The 18,705-nt window shown below is 47.9% G+C and overlaps 1 long non-coding RNA gene across 1 annotated transcript in view; it reads left to right on the top strand.

The window, feature by feature from the left end:
- LOC140400054 (uncharacterized) overlaps window positions 1-18,705 on the top strand; it is a 155,026-nt gene that overhangs the window by 56,704 nt on the left and 79,617 nt on the right. The window contains exon 3 of the long non-coding RNA XR_011938012.1: window positions 4,176-4,260. This is a non-coding gene — a long non-coding RNA (uncharacterized lncRNA). The remainder of the gene's footprint in view (window positions 1-4,175; window positions 4,261-18,705) is intronic.

The raw sequence follows: 18,705 nt of genomic DNA, 5'->3' as shown, positions 1-18,705 counted from the left end.
CCTGGTCAGAGCGGACACACAAACACAGTTGGTTTCTCCTGTTTGGTCCGCCCCTTTCACACACTCTCTCTTCCACAATATTCACATCCACACACAAGGTTTGGAAATGACATTTCCCAGGGCAGAATTCTCCCTCTTCTCAACACTTGTTCCCAATCCGTGTCTTAATTACTGTTCAACTCTCTGAGTTTTCTGCTCCCTATTTTCTGTTTACCTAAATACCCGGCAGCAGCCAGTCATATTTTAAAATCTAAATTCATTGATGACACACCTCCCTTGAAGGTGAAAATACAATTGATCTCCTCTCTCTCAGTGGAGATTTTCCTGCTTGATGTGATCCTCCTGCACTGCCCGGTAACACTGAACCGCAAACTCAACAAGCAGGGACCCCCAGTTAAAGAATAATCCCACCCCCTCTGAGAGTGGAGCTTTTCACAGTGACACAGATTCTGACCATTCTGATCCAAACAGCAAATTTTAAAAATAAAGATGATCTGATAGACCTGGACTTTCTGTGTGGAGGAGGGACAGTGACCGTTTCACCCACAACACGGCAGCTGTGTTCACAGCGAGAGCCAGTGTTACACGTGTTATCACTGTGTCCAGTGTTCACAGTGAGGGCCAGTGTTACACGTGTTATCACTGTGTCCAGTGTTCACAGTGAGGGCCAGTGTTATCACTGTGTCCAGTGTTCACAGTGAGGGCTGTTGCTAACTTTTGCCTTAGTTTAATTGCTCTTTTTTATCACCTTTGCTCTTGAGTCGCCAGGTATCTTTCTGATACCGCCATGTGGTTCAAGTCCGAGTAATGATCAATAATCCAATACACCGCTTAGTAAGATTTAAATCAAAGCACATTTATTATACACAGTAATCACTACTCATGTATAAATTCTCCGTGTGAGCTACTTCTACGACTAACAGGCCAATACTTAACTTGGAACTGGCCCACCAGGTCAGGGAAACAAATGGCCTTTGGTTCGTGTTCTGAGCCTGGGGATTCGAAGTTGGTACAGATTGGTAGCTCGGAGCGCCTATCTCGTAGCGAGCGTTGAAGTAAGACTTACTAGATATCAGCGGTGGCTGGACCGGTAACTGTCGAGGGTTGGTTCGTGTTGCTGAGTGACCCGGTCAAGCAGAGGGGCGATTTGAACTTGAGCTTGATTCTTATAGTCCCCAGGGGCTTCCCGCCTTTCGGGGTGGACCCTGTACCTTGTTCCAAGTGATTGGACTTTGTCCCAATCACTTGGTTCGATTTTCTCCAATGCTGGAGCGGTTCCCTGATCGATGGGCAGTCCTGAGGTAGTCGTTCACCTCCCATTGTGTAGGCTTCTGCTGGCGCCAAAGAGTCTGGTTTGGCTTCATGTGTCTAAATGTTGCTCATTGTTCCCGGGGATTGCTCATTAATATGCAGATGGATGGTGTTTTGTTCTGCTGATGGCTGCCGGTATCGATCTTGGAGTGAACCAGGGGAGTGAGTGAACCAGGGAGAGAGTGAACCAGGGGAGTGAGTGAACCAGGAAAGTGAGTGAATCTGGGGAGAGAGTGAACCAGGAGAGTGAGTGAACCAGGGGAATGAGTGAACCAGGAGAGTGAGTGAACCAGGGAAGTGAGTGAACCAGGAGAGTGAGTGAACCAGGGGAGCGAGTGAACCAGGGGTGTGAGTAAACCAGGAGAGTGAGTGAATCAGGGGAGTGAGTGAACCAGGGGAGTGAGTGAACCAGGGGAGTGAGTGAACCAGGAGAGCGAGTGAACCAGGAGAGCGAGTGAACCAGGGGAGCGAGTGAACCAGGAGAGTGAGTGAACCAGGGGAGCGAGTGAACCAGGGGTGTGAGTAAACCAGGAGAGTGAGTGAATCAGGGGAGTGAGTGAACCAGGGGAGTGAGTGAACCAGGGGAGTGAGTGAACCAGGGGAGTGAGTGAACCAGGGGAGTGAGTGAACCTGGATAGCGAGTAAACCTGGAGAGCGAGTGAACCAGGGGAGTGAATACATTTGGAAGGGGAACATTGGTTTCACTGCTGCCTCACTGTGCCAGGGATCCTGGTTCAATTCCAGCGTTGGGTGACTGTCTGTGTGGAGTTTGCATATTCTGCCTGTGTCTGTGTAGATTTCCTCCGGGTGCTCTGTTTTTCTCCCACAAGCCAAAGATGTGCAGGTTAGATGGATTGGCGATGCTGAATTACCACTTTGTATCAAAGGGTGTGTAGATTACGTAGGGATGCAGATTTATGGTGGTCGGGTGGGGAGTGGTCCTAGGTGGGCTGCTCTTTCTGAGTGTCAGTGCAGACTCGATGGGCCAGATTGCCTCCTTCTGCAATGTGGTAATTCTATGGTTCTCAGGAAAATGAAGTAAATCAGTGGAAAGGTAGTTTGCAGAAAGTGTGAGTTTGAGGGGCTGAGTGACAGAGTAATAACAAACAAGCTGCAGGCAATGACTGCAAATTGAATCTCTCATTGGGACAAACACACAGCTACAAAGGTGATTGGTTGAGCCCTAGGGCGCAGGGCCACTTGCAGCCACACACACGGTCCCCCCAACACGGGCTCTATAGGAGGTTTTGCTCCACATGTGGTGACTATGAAATGGGGAATGTTCCCATTGATTCTCAATGCGGAATTGCTGCGGGGATGTGCGCATGCCCGCTGTAACCCCGCCCCTGCTAGTCGTGATGTGGAGATGCCGGCGTTGGACTGGGGTGAGCACAGTAAGAAGTCTTACAACACCAGGTTAAAGACCAGCAGGTTTGTTTCGATGTCACGAGCTTTCGGAGCGCTGCTCCTTCCTCAGGTGAATGAAGAGGTATGTTCCAGAAACATATATATAGACAGATTCAAAGATGCCAGACAATGCTTGGAATGCGAGCATTAGCAGGTGATTAAATCTTTACAGATCCAGAGATGGGGTAACCCCAGGTTAAGGAGGTGTGAATTATGTCAAGCCAGGACTGTTGGTAGGATTGTGCAGGCCAGATGGTGGGGGGTGAATGTAATACCTGGGATTCATGTCACATTACATTCATCCCCCACCATCTGGCCCGCAAAATCCTACCAGCTGTCCTGGTTTGAGACAATTCACACCTCCTTAACCTGGGGTTACCCCATCTCTGGATCTGTAAAGATTTAATCACCTGCTAATGGTCACATTCCAAGCATTGTCTGGCATCTTTGAATCTGTCTCTATTTATATTTCTGGAACATACCTCTTCATTCACCTGAAGAAGGAGCAGTGCTCTGAAAGCTAGTGACATCGAAACAAACCTGTTGGACTTTAACCTGGTGTTGTCAGACTTCTTACTGTACTCACCCCAGTCCAACGCCGGCATCTCCACATCATTCTGAGATTGGGGGCGCATGCGCAGCCCCTCCCCCACACACTCCATTTGGTCAGTGAGTGGAATCGCTTTGTTGAAACTGAGTGAAATGTCAATGTCAGGGCCCAGGTCAGCGAGGAAACAGCGTTCTCATTGCAGCAGCACCTCCATTTGGGAGTGTGAGCAAAGAGGCTCAGAGATCATTGCTGACTCGGGGGGGGGGGGGAGTTCAGGGAGAATCAGGGGGCTGTTTGCAAGAGGCGCAGCGGAGCACGATCTTGTTCCGGGACTTGGAGTGAGCCGGGGGGAAGGGAGAGCTCTTTCTGGGCCTGGCTTATTTGTCTGATTCTGGGTTAGGATTTGGAGAGTATTTTCTTTCTTTTACTGATTAGGGGCAGCAAGGTAGCATAGTGGTTAGCACGGCTGCTTCGCAGCTCTATGGTACCAGGTTCAATTTCCAGGCTTTTGTTGCTATCTGCGGAATCTGCACGCTCTCCCCGTATCTGTGTGGGTTTCCTCCGGGTGCTCCGGTTTCCTCCCACAGTCCTAAGATGTGCAGGTTAGGTGGATTGGCCCTAATAAATTGCACTTAGTGTCCAAAAAGGTTAGGTGGGGTTACTGGGTTAGGGTGGAGGCATGGGTTACTGGGTTAGGGTGGAGGCATGGGTTACTGGGTTAGGGTGGAGGCATGGATTACTGGGTTAGGGTGGAGGCGTGAGATGCTCTTTACAAAGATGGGCTCGATGGACCGAATGGCCTCCTTCTGCACTGTAAATTCTGTGATTATCAGTTGAAAGAATAGATTGATTTATCATTGGCCTCATTTGACCCTGATTTACAAGAGATATGCTTTCTTCCCCCTAGTTCAACAGATGAAGAGATGAGTTCCAAGAACAAGATGATGATTCCTCAGCAAAATTTATGTGCTGCCATCTCCTTCTAACTGACAGTAAGTACAATATTAATCCAACATTGCAGAGACACAGACACAACATCATCTCCACCGTCACAGAGAAAAGAAGCAGTCAGACTCATAGAATCATAGAATCATAGAAGTTTACAGCATGGAAACAGGCCCTTCGGCCCAACCAGTCCATGCCGCCCAGTTTTTACCATTAAGCTAGTCCCAGTTGCCCGCACTTGGCCCATAACCCTCTATACCCATCTTACCCATGTAACCATCTAAATGCTTTTTGAAAGACTCACATTGACCTCAAGTCCCAGATAAATATGTCCAATCCAACAGTGATACACGAGAGGGCAGGTGGGGTAATTTTCCACAATTCACCCCCCCCCTCCATATCATGGATCGTTGGACAACTTGTGTTAACAGCGTTTCATCTGTAAAGTAATCAGCACAGTATTAATGTGGCTGCAGATTCAGCAATCAATGTGGATGCAATCCATTTGCACTTTTTTACAACTTTCTTAGGTCAAAATACATAATAATAATAATCGCTTATTGTCACAAGTAGGAAACGGACGTGGATACAAATCATTTGTTATATCAATGTTGTCACTAAAAGTAATAATGGAAGATCAATATTGAACAGAAAGTTCACCATTAATTCACAGAACAGATATTGACAAGTACAGAAAACACAATAAAATCACGCACATCAGAGAGGTGGACAGGTAGAGATTAAACCCAGAATCCCATAACAGAGACAGACAGCTACAAATGCAAGCACACAGAACAGAGACAGAGTTACAGAATCAAATAGATTTTTCCCTAACACTTGACCCATAACAGAGACAGACAGCTGCAGTGGAAAACACATTCTCACACTCGCACACCAACAACTGAGCAGTAAGCAGTAAAATATGCCATATATCATATACACTCACATTTTCTCATGCACATGATCACTCACAGGTAACTTAGCAGTAAGCATTACATATGCATTATATATCGCTGAGAGTCTGAGGGGGAAACACACACACACACACACCAATCACTGAAGCAGTAAAATATATGTTATGTAGAGCACAGAGTAACAGTGAGGTTTGTACACACTCACTCACACTCTGTCTCTCATACACTTTCTCTCTCTCTCTCACACATCCATGCACTGTCTCTCCCACACTCACTCACAAATCCAGAACACAGCAGTAATCAATAAAATTGCCCTTAGTGTTGGGTGGGGTTACTGGGTTATGGGGATAGGGTGAAGGTGTGGATCTTGGGTAGGGTGCTCTTTCCAAGAGCCGGTGCAGACTCGATGGGCCGAATGGCCTCCTTCTGCACTGTAAATTCTGTGAAAATATAAATTGTATATCACAGAGGTTAATACACACACACTCACTCGCACTCTCTCTCTCCCACATACACACTCTCTCTCACACACACACCAGTCACTGAGCAGTAAGCAATTAAATATGTGACATATGTCACAGAGATACAGTGAGGGTAAAACATGCACTCACTCTCTCACTCACTTGCTCACTCAGACAGACACACAGCAGTAACTGAGCAGTAAGCAGTGAAATATTTGTTATATATCAGAGAAAAACAGTGAGGATAAAACACACACACACTGTCTCTTTCACACACTCACAAACACTCTCTCACAGAAACCCTACAGTGCAGAAGGAGGCCATTCAACCCATTGTGTCTGCATTGACCCTCTGAATGAGCACGCCACGCTAAGACCAATCTCACACCCCCTCCTTGTCACCCCACCTAGGGACAGTTCAGCATATCCAAACCCCCGTAACCTGCATATCTTTGGACTGTGGGAGGGAACCGGAGCACCCAGAGGAAACCCAAACAGACACGGGAAGAATGTACAAACTCCGCACAGTCGCCGAGGTCGGAATCAAACCCAGGTCTCTGATGCTGTGAGGCAGCAGTGCTAACCACCGTGCCACCCTGCTGCCTATCAGCAGCACATCCACTTTTCACTCTATTGCTCTCACACACACATACACTCATTAGCCCTCACACAGACTCTCCCTCACACACTCACTCACTCACTCTCTCTCACACACACACACACTCTCACACCAGGAACTAGGCCATAAGCAGTAAAATATGTGTAATACATCAGAGAAAGACAGTGAGGGTAAAACACAAACTTACACACTCTCTTTCACACACACACATGCACACTCTCACACAAACTCTCACACTGACTCACACACCAATAACTGAGCAGTAGACAGCAAAATGTGTGGTATATATCACAGACAGTCACTCACACACTCTCACTTACACACACTATCTAACTCACACTCACTCCCTCTCACACACACACAATCACTCCCTGCCTCTCTCTCACACTATCTCACTCCCTCTCACACACTCACTCACTCACACACACTATCTCACTCACACACACTACCTAACTCACACACACTATCTAACTCACACACACTATTAACTGAGCAGTACGCTGTATAATATTTGTTATATATCACAGAGAAACAATGAGGGCAATACACACACTCGCACGACTGTCACACACACTTACACTCTCTCTCACACACAGATGTTTCCTCTCTCACACACACTCAGTCACTCTCACTCACACACATACCAGTCACTGAGCAGTAAGCAGTTAAATAAGTTTTATATATCACAGATACATAGTGAGGGTAAAACACACACACACACCTGTAAGAGTAAATTATGTGTTATATAATCACAGATACATAGTGAGGGTAAAACACACACACACCTGTAAGAGTAAAATATGTGTTATATATCACAGATACATAGTGAGCATTAAACACACACACACACCTGTAAGAGTAAAATATGTGTTATATATCACAGATACATAGTGAGGGTAAAACACACACACACACCTGTAAGAGTAAAATATGTGTTATATATCACAGATACATAGTGAGGGTAAAACACACACACACCTGTAAGAGTAAAATATGTGCTATATATCACAGATACACTCCCAAACACACTGTCTCACTTATACACACTCCCAAACACACTGTCTCACTCCCAAACACACTGCCAAACACACTGTCTCACTCCCAAACACCGTCTCACTCTCACACACACTCCCAAACACACTATCTCACTAACTAACACACTCCCAAACACACTGTCTCACTCACACACACACTCCCAAACACACTGTCTCACTCACACACACACTCCCAAAACACACTGTCTCACTCACACACACTCCCAAACACACTGTCTCACTCACACACACACTCCCAAACACACTGTCTCATTCACACACTCACTCCCAAACACACTGTCTCACTCACAAACACACTCCCAAACACACTGTCTCACTCACAAACACACTGTCTCACTCACACACACACTGCCAAACACACTGTCTCACTCACAAACACACTATCAAACACACGGTATCACTCCCAAACACACTGTATCACTCACACACACACTGCCAAACACTGTCTCACTCACACACACACTCCCAAACACACTGTCTCACTCACACACACACTCCCAAACATACTGTCTCACTCACACACACACACTCCCAAACACTATCTCACTCACACACACATTCCCAAACACACTGTCTCACACACACACACATTCCCAAACACACTGTCTCACTCACACACACACTCCCAAACACACTGTCTCACTCACACACACACTCCCAAACACACTGTCTCACTCACACACACACTCCCAAACACACTGTCTCACTCACACACACACTCCCAAACACACTGTCTCACTCACACACACACTGCCAAACACACTGTCTCACTCACAAACACACTCCCAAACACACTGTCTCACTCACACACACACTCCCAAACACACTGTCTCACTCACAAACACACTCCCAAACACACTGTCTCACTCACAAACACACTGTCTCACTCACACACACACTCCCAAACACACTGTCTCACTCACACACACTCTCCCAAAGACACTGTCTCACTCACAAACCCACTCCCAAACACACTGTCTCACTCACAAACACACTCCCAAACACACTGTCTCACTTATACACACTCCCAAACACACTGTCTCACTCCCAAACACACTGCCAAACACACTGTCTCACTCCCAAACACTGTCTCACTCTCACACACACTCCCAAACACATTGTGTCACTAACTAACACACTCCCAAACACACTGTCTCACTCACACACACACTCCCAAACAGACTGTCTCACTCACACACACACTCCCAAACACACTGTCTCACTCACACACACACTCCCAAACACACTGTCTCACTCACAAACACACTGTCTCACTCAGACACACACTCCCAAACACACTGTCTCACTCACACACACTCTCCCAAAGACATTATCTCACTCACAAACACACTCCCAAACACACTATCTCACTCACACACACACTCCCAAACAAACTGTCTCACTCACACACTACTCCCAAACACACTGTCTCACTCCCAAACACTGTCTCACTCACACACACACTCCCAAACACACTGTCTCACTCACACACTCCAAAACACACTGTCTCACTCACGCACACACTCCCAAACACACTGACTCACTCACAAACACACTCCCAAACACACTGACTCACTCACAAACACACTCCCAAACACACAGTCTCACTCACACACACACTCCCAAACACACTGTCTCACTCACACACACACTCCCAAACACACTGTTTCACTCCCAAACACACTCCCAAACACACTGTCTCACTCCCAAACACACTCCAAAACACACTGTCTCACTCACACACACACTCCCAAACACACTGACTCACGCACACACTCCCAAACACACTGTCTCACTCACACACACACTCCCAAACACACTGACTCACTCACACACACACTCCCAAACACACTGTCTCACTCGCACACACACTCCCAAACACACTGTCTCACTCGCACACACACTGCCAAACACACTGTCTCACTCCCAAACACACTCCCAAACACACTGTCTCACTCACACACACACTACCAAACATACTGACTCACTCACGCACACACTCCCAAACACACTGTCTCACTCGCACACACACTCCCAAACACACTGTCTCACTCACATACACACTCCCAAACACACTGTCTCACTCACACACACACTCCCAAACACACTGTCTCACTCCCAAACACTGTCTCACTCACACACACTCCCAAACACACTGTCTCACTCACAAACACACTCCCAAACACGCTGTCTCACTCACACACACACTCCCAAACACACTGTCTCACTCACACACACATTCCCAAACACACTGTCTCACTCCCAAACACTGTCTCACTCACACACACTCCCAAACACACTGTCTCACTCACAAACACACTCCCAAAAACACTGTCTCACTCACGCACACACTCCCAAACACACTGTCTCACTCACACACACACTCCCAAACACACTGTCTCACTCACACACACACACTCCCAAAACACAGTGTCTCACTCACACACACTCCCAAACACACTGTCTCACTCACACACACACTCCCAAACACACTGTCTCATTCACACACTCACTACCAAACACACTGTCACACTCACAAACACACTCCCAAACACACTGTCTCACTCACAAACACACTGTCTCACTCACACACACTGCCAAACACACTGTCTCACTCACAAACACACTCCCAAACACACGGTATCACTCCCAAACACACTGTCTCACTCCCAAACACACTGCCAAACACACTGTCTCACTCCCAAACACCGTCTCACTCTCACACACACTCCCAAACACACTATCTCACTAACTAACACACTCCCAAACACACTGTCTCACTCACACACACACACCCAAACACACTGTCTCACTCACACACACACTCCCAAAACACACTGTCTCACTCACACACACTCCCAAACACACTGTCTCACTCACACACACACTCCCAAACACACTGTCTCATTCACACACTCACTCCCAAACACACTGTCTCACTCACAAACACACTCCCAAACACACTGTCTCACTCACAAACACACTGTCTCACTCACACACACACTGCCAAACACACTGTCTCACTCACAAACACACTATCAAACACACGGTATCACTCCCAAACACACTGTATCACTCACACACACACTGCCAAACACTGTCTCACTCACACACACACTCCCAAACACACTGTCTCACTCACACACACACTCCCAAACATACTGTCTCACTCACACACACACACTCCCAAACACTATCTCACTCACACACACATTCCCAAACACACTGTCTCACACACACACACATTCCCAAACACACTGTCTCACTCACACACACACTCCCAAACACACTGTCTCACTCACACACACACTCCCAAACACACTGTCTCACTCACACACACACTCCCAAACACACTGTCTCACTCACACACACACTCCCAAACACACTGTCTCACTCACACACACACTGCCAAACACACTGTCTCACTCACAAACACACTCCCAAACACACTGTCTCACTCACACACACACTCCCAAACACACTGTCTCACTCACAAACACACTCCCAAACACACTGTCTCACTCACAAACACACTGTCTCACTCACACACACACTCCCAAACACACTGTCTCACTCACACACACTCTCCCAAAGACACTGTCTCACTCACAAACCCACTCCCAAACACACTGTCTCACTCACAAACACACTCCCAAACACACTGTCTCACTTATACACACTCCCAAACACACTGTCTCACTCCTAAACACACTGCCAAACACACTGTCTCACTCCCAAACACTGTCTCACTCTCACACACACTCCCAAACACATTGTGTCACTAACTAACACACTCCCAAACACACTGTCTCACTCACACACACACTCCCAAACAGACTGTCTCACTCACACACACACTCCCAAACACACTGTCTCACTCACACACACACTCCCAAACACACTGTCTCACTCACAAACACACTGTCTCACTCAGACACACACTCCCAAACACACTGTCTCACTCACACACACTCTCCCAAAGACATTATCTCACTCACAAACACACTCCCAAACACACTATCTCACTCACACACACACTCCCAAACAAACTGTCTCACTCACACACACACTCCCAAACACACTGTCTCACTCCCAAACACTGTCTCACTCACACACACACTCCCAAACACACTGTCTCACGCACACACTCCCAAACACACTGACTCACTCACAAACACACTCCCAAACACACTGACTCACTCACAAACACACTCCCAAACACACAGTCTCACTCACACACACACTCCCAAACACACTGTCTCACTCACACACACACTCCCAAACACACTGTTTCACTCCCAAACACACTCCCAAACACACTGTCTCACTCCCAAACACACTCCAAAACACACTGTCTCACTCACACACACACTCCCAAACACACTGACTCACGCACACACTCCCAAACACACTGTCTCACTCACACACACACTCCCAAACACACTGACTCACTCACACACACACTCCCAAACACACTGTCTCACTCGCACACACACTCCCAAACACACTGTCTCACTCGCACACACACTGCCAAACACACTGTCTCACTCACACACACTCCCAAACACACTGTCTCACTCCCAAACACACTCCCAAACACACTGTCTCACTCACACACACACTACCAAACATACTGACTCACTCACGCACACACTCCCAAACACACTGTCTCACTCGCACACACACTCCCAAACACACTGTCTCACTCACATACACACTCCCAAACACACTGTCTCACTCACACACACACTCCCAAACACACTGTCTCACTCACACACACATTCCCAAACACACTGTCTCACTCCCAAACACTGTCTCACTCACACACACTCCCAAACACACTGTCTCACTCACAAACACACTCCCAAACACGCTGTCTCACTCACACACACACTCCCAAACACACTGTCTCACTCACACACACATTCCCAAACACACTGTCTCACTCCCAAACACTGTCTCACTCACACACACTCCCAAACACACTGTCTCACTCACAAACACACTCCCAAAAACACTGTCTCACTCACGCACACACTCCCAAACACACTGTCTCACTCACACACACACTCCCAAACACACTGTCTCACTCACACACACACTCCCAAAACACAGTGTCTCACTCACACACACTCCCAAACACACTGTCTCACTCACACACACACTCCCAAACACACTGTCTCATTCACACACTCACTACCAAACACACTGTCGCACTCACAAACACACTCCCAAACACACTGTCTCACTCACAAACACACTGTCTCACTCACACACACACTGCCAAACACACTGTCTCACTCACAAACACACTCCCAAACACACGGTATCACTCCCAAACACACTGTATCACTCACACACACACTCCCAAACACACTGTCTCACTCACACACACACTCCCAAACACACTGTCTCACTCACACACACACTCCCAAACATACTGTCTCACTCACACACACACACTCCCAAACACTATCTCACACACACACACACTCCCAAACACACTGTCTCACACACACACACATTCCCAAACACACTGTCTCACTCACACACACACTCCCAAACACAATGTCTCACTCACACAGACACTCCCAAACACACTGTCTCACTCACACACACACTGCCAAACACACTGTCTCACTCACAAACACACTCCCAAACACACTGTCTCACTCACACACACACTCCCAAACACACTGTCTCACTCACAAACACACTCCCAAACACACTGTCTCACTCACAAACACACTGTCTCACTCACACACACACTCCCAAACACACTGTCTCACTAACTAACACACTCCCAAACACACTGTCTCACTCACACACACACTCCCAAACACACTGTCTCACTCACACACACACTCCCAAACACACTGTCTCACTCACACACACACTCCCAAACACACTGTCTCACTCACAAACACACTGTCTCACTCACACACACACTCCCAAACACACTGTCTCACTCACACACACTCTCCCAAAGACATTATCTCTCTCACAAACACACTCCCATACACACTGTCTCACTCACAAACACACTCCCAAACACACTGTCTCACTTACACACACTCCCAAACACAGTCTCACGCCCAAACACACTCCCAAACACACTGTCTCACTCCCAAACACTGTCTCACTCACACACACACTCCCAAACACACTGTCTCACTCACACAGTCCAAAACACACTGTCTCACTCACGCACACACTCCCAAACACACTGACTCACTCCCAAACACACTGTCTCACTCACACACTCACTCCCAAACACACAGTCTCACTCACACACACACTCCCAAACACACTGTCTCACTCACACACACACTCCCAAACACACTGTTTCACTTCCAAACACACTCCCAAACACTGTCTCACTCCCAAACATACTCCCAAACACACTGTCTCACTCACACACACACTCCCAAACACACTGACTCACGCACACACTCCCAAACACACTGTCTCACTCGCACACACACTCCCAAACACACTGACTCACTCACACACACACTCCCAAACACACTGTCTCACTCGCACACACACTCCCAAACACACTGTCTTACTCGCACACACACTGCCAAACACACTGTCTCACTCACACACACACTCCCAAATACACTGTCTCACTCCCAAACACACTCCCAAACACACTGTCTCACTCACACACACACTCCCAAACACACTGTCTCACTCACACAGACACTCCCAAAAACACTGTCTCACTCACACACACACTCCCAAACACACTGACTCACTCACACACACACTCCCAAACACACTGTCTCACTCGCACACACACTCCCAAACACACTGTCTCACTCGCACACAGACTGCCAAACACACTGTCTCACTCACACACACACTCCCAAATACACTGTCTCACACCCAAACACACTCCCAAACACACTGTCTCACTCACACACACACTCCCAAACATACTGACTCACTCACGCACACACTCCCAAACACACTGTCTCACTCGCACACACACTCCCAAACACACTGCCTCACTCACATACACACTGTCTCACTCACACACACTCTCCCAAAGACACTGTCTCACTCCCAAACACACTCCCAAACACACAGTCTCACTCACACACACACTCCCAAACACACTGTCTCACACCCAAACACACTCCCAAACACACTGTCTCACTCACAAACACATTCCCAAACACACTGTCTCACTCACACACACATTCCCAAACACACTGTCTCACTCCCAAACACTGTCTCACTCACACACACTCCCAAACACACTGTCTCACTCACAAACACACTCCCATAAACACTGTCTCACTCACGCACACACTCCCAAACACACTGTCTCACTCACACACACACTCCCAAACACACTGTCTCACTCACACACACACTCCCAAAACACACTGTCTCACTCACACACACTCCCAAACACACTGTCTCACTCACACACACACTCCCAAACAGACTGTCTCACTCACACACACACTCCCAAACACACTGTCTCACTCACACACACACTCCCAAACACACTGTCTCACTCACAAACACACTGTCTCACTCAGACACACACTCCCAAACACACTGTCTCACTCACACACACTCTCCCAAAGACATTATCTCACTCACAAACACACTCCCAAACACACTATCTCACTCACACACACACTCCCAAACAAACTGTCTCACTCACACACACACTCCCAAACACACTGTCTCACTCCCAAACACTGTCTCACTCACACACACACTCCCAAACACACTGTCTCACTCACACACTCCAAAACACACTGTCTCACTCACGCACACACTCCCAAACACACTGACTCACTCACAAACACACTCCCAAACACACTGACTCACTCACAAACACACTCCCAAACACACAGTCTCACTCACACACACACTCCCAAACACACTGTCTCACTCACACACACACTCCCAAACACACTGTTTCACTCCCAAACACACTCCCAAACACACTGTCTCACTCCCAAACACACTCCAAAACACACTGTCTCACTCACACACACACTCCCAAACACACTGACTCACGCACACACTCCCAAACACACTGTCTCACTCACACACACACTCCCAAACACACTGACTCACTCACACACACACTCCCAAACACACTGTCTCACTCGCACACACACTCCCAAACACACTGTCTCACTCGCACACACACTGCCAAACACACTGTCTCACTCACACACACTCCCAAACACACTGTCTCACTCCCAAACACACTCCCAAACACACTGTCTCACTCACACACACACTACCAAACATACTGACTCACTCACGCACACACTCCCAAACACACTGTCTCACTCGCACACACACTCCCAAACACACTGTCTCACTCACATACACACTCCCAAACACACTGTCTCACTCACACACACACTCCCAAACACACTGTCTCACTCACACACACATTCCCAAACACACTGTCTCACTCCCAAACACTGTCTCACTCACACACACTCCCAAACACACTGTCTCACTCACAAACACACTCCCAAACACGCTGTCTCACTCACACACACACTCCCAAACACACTGTCTCACTCACACACACATTCCCAAACACACTGTCTCACTCCCAAACACTGTCTCACTCACACACACTCCCAAACACACTGTCTCACTCACAAACACACTCCCAAAAACACTGTCTCACTCACGCACACACTCCCAAACACACTGTCTCACTCACACACACACTCCCAAACACACTGTCTCACTCACACACACACTCCCAAAACACAGTGTCTCACTCACACACACTCCCAAACACACTGTCTCACTCACACACACACTCCCAAACACACTGTCTCATTCACACACTCACTACCAAACACACTGTCGCACTCACAAACACACTCCCAAACACACTGTCTCACTCACAAACACACTGTCTCACTCACACACACACTGCCAAACACACTGTCTCACTCACAAACACACTCCCAAACACACGGTATCACTCCCAAACACACTGTATCACTCACACACACACTCCCAAACACACTGTCTCACTCACACACACACTCCCAAACACACTGTCTCACTCACACACACACTCCCAAACATACTGTCTCACTCACACACACACACTCCCAAACACTATCTCACTCACACACACACTCCCAAACACACTGTCTCACACACACACACATTCCCAAACACACTGTCTCACTCACACACACACTCCCAAACACAATGTCTCACTCACACAGACACTCCCAAACACACTGTCTCACTCACACACACACTGCCAAACACACTGTCTCACTCACAAACACACTCCCAAACACACTGTCTCACTCACACACACACTCCCAAACACACTGTCTCACTCACAAACACACTCCCAAACACACTGTCTCACTCACAAACACACTGTCTCACTCACACACACACTCCCAAACACACTGTCTCACTAACTAACACACTCCCAAACACACTGTCTCACTCACACACACACTCCCAAACACACTGTCTCACTCACACACACACTCCCAAACACACTGTCTCACTCACACACACACTCCCAAACACACTGTCTCACTCACAAACACACTGTCTCACTCACACACACACTCCCAAACACACTGTCTCACTCACACACACTCTCCCAAAGACATTATCTCTCTCACAAACACACTCCCATACACACTGTCTCACTCACAAACACACTCCCAAACACACTGTCTCACTTACACACACTCCCAAACACAGTCTCACGCCCAAACACACTCCCAAACACACTGTCTCACTCCCAAACACTGTCTCACTCACACACACACTCCCAAACACACTGTCTCACTCACACAGTCCAAAACACACTGTCTCACTCACGCACACACTCCCAAACACACTGACTCACTCCCAAACACACTGTCTCACTCACACACTCACTCCCAAACACACAGTCTCACTCACACACACACTCCCAAACACACTGTCTCACTCACACACACACTCCCAAACACACTGTTTCACTTCCAAACACACTCCCAAACACTGTCTCACTCCCAAACATACTCCCAAACACACTGTCTCACTCACACACACACTCCCAAACACACTGACTCACGCACACACTCCCAAACACACTGTCTCACTCGCACACACACTCCCAAACACACTGACTCACTCACACACACACTCCCAAACACACTGTCTCACTCGCACACACACTCCCAAACACACTGTCTTACTCGCACACACACTGCCAAACACACTGTCTCACTCACACACACACTCCCAAATACACTGTCTCACTCCCAAACACACTCCCAAACACACTGTCTCACTCACACACACACTCCCAAACACACTGTCTCACTCACACAGACACTCCCAAAAACACTGTCTCACTCACACACACACTCCCAAACACACTGACTCACTCACACACACACTCCCAAACACACTGTCTCACTCCCAAACACTGTCTCACTCACACACACTCCCAAACACACTGTCTCACTCACAAACACACTCCCATAAACACTGTCTCACTCACGCACACACTCCCAAACACACTGTCTCACTCACACACACACTCCCAAACACACTGTCTCACTCACACACACACTCCCAAAACACACTGTCTCACTCACACACACTCCCAAACACACTGTCTCACTCACACACACACTCCCAAACAGACTGTCTCACTCACACACACACTCCCAAACACACTGTCTCACTCACACACACACTCCCAAACACACTGTCTCACTCACAAACACACTGTCTCACTCAGACACACACTCCCAAACACACTGTCTCACTCACACACACTCTCCCAAAGACATTATCTCACTCACAAACACACTCCCAAACACACTATCTCACTCACACACACACTCCCAAACAAACTGTCTCACTCACACACACACTCCCAAACACACTGTCTCACTCCCAAACACTGTCTCACTCACACACACACTCCCAAACACACTGTCTCACTCACACACTCCAAAACACACTGTCTCACTCACGCACACACTCCCAGACACACTGACTCACTCACAAACACACTCCCAAACACACTGACTCACTCACAAACACACTCCCAAACACACAGTCTCACTCACACACACACTCCCAAACACACTGTCTCACTCACACACACACTCCCAAACACACTGTTTCACTCCCAAACACACTCCCAAACACACTGTCTCACTCCCAAACACACTCCAAAACACACTGTCTCACTCACACACACACTCCCAAACACACTGACTCACGCACACACTCCCAAACACACTGTCTCACTCACACACACACTCCCAAACATACTGACTCACTCACACCCACACTCCCAAACACACTGTCTCACTCGCACACACACTCCCAAACACACTGTCTCACTCGCACACACACTGCCAAACACACTGTCTCACTCACACACACTCCCAAACACACTG

Source organism: Scyliorhinus torazame, chromosome 24 (assembly GCF_047496885.1).
Source record: "Scyliorhinus torazame isolate Kashiwa2021f chromosome 24, sScyTor2.1, whole genome shotgun sequence".
Classification (NCBI taxonomy): domain Eukaryota; kingdom Metazoa; phylum Chordata; class Chondrichthyes; order Carcharhiniformes; family Scyliorhinidae; genus Scyliorhinus; species Scyliorhinus torazame.
The sequence above is the reverse complement of the archived record's forward strand: the minus strand, read 5'-3'. Positions and strand labels throughout refer to the sequence as shown.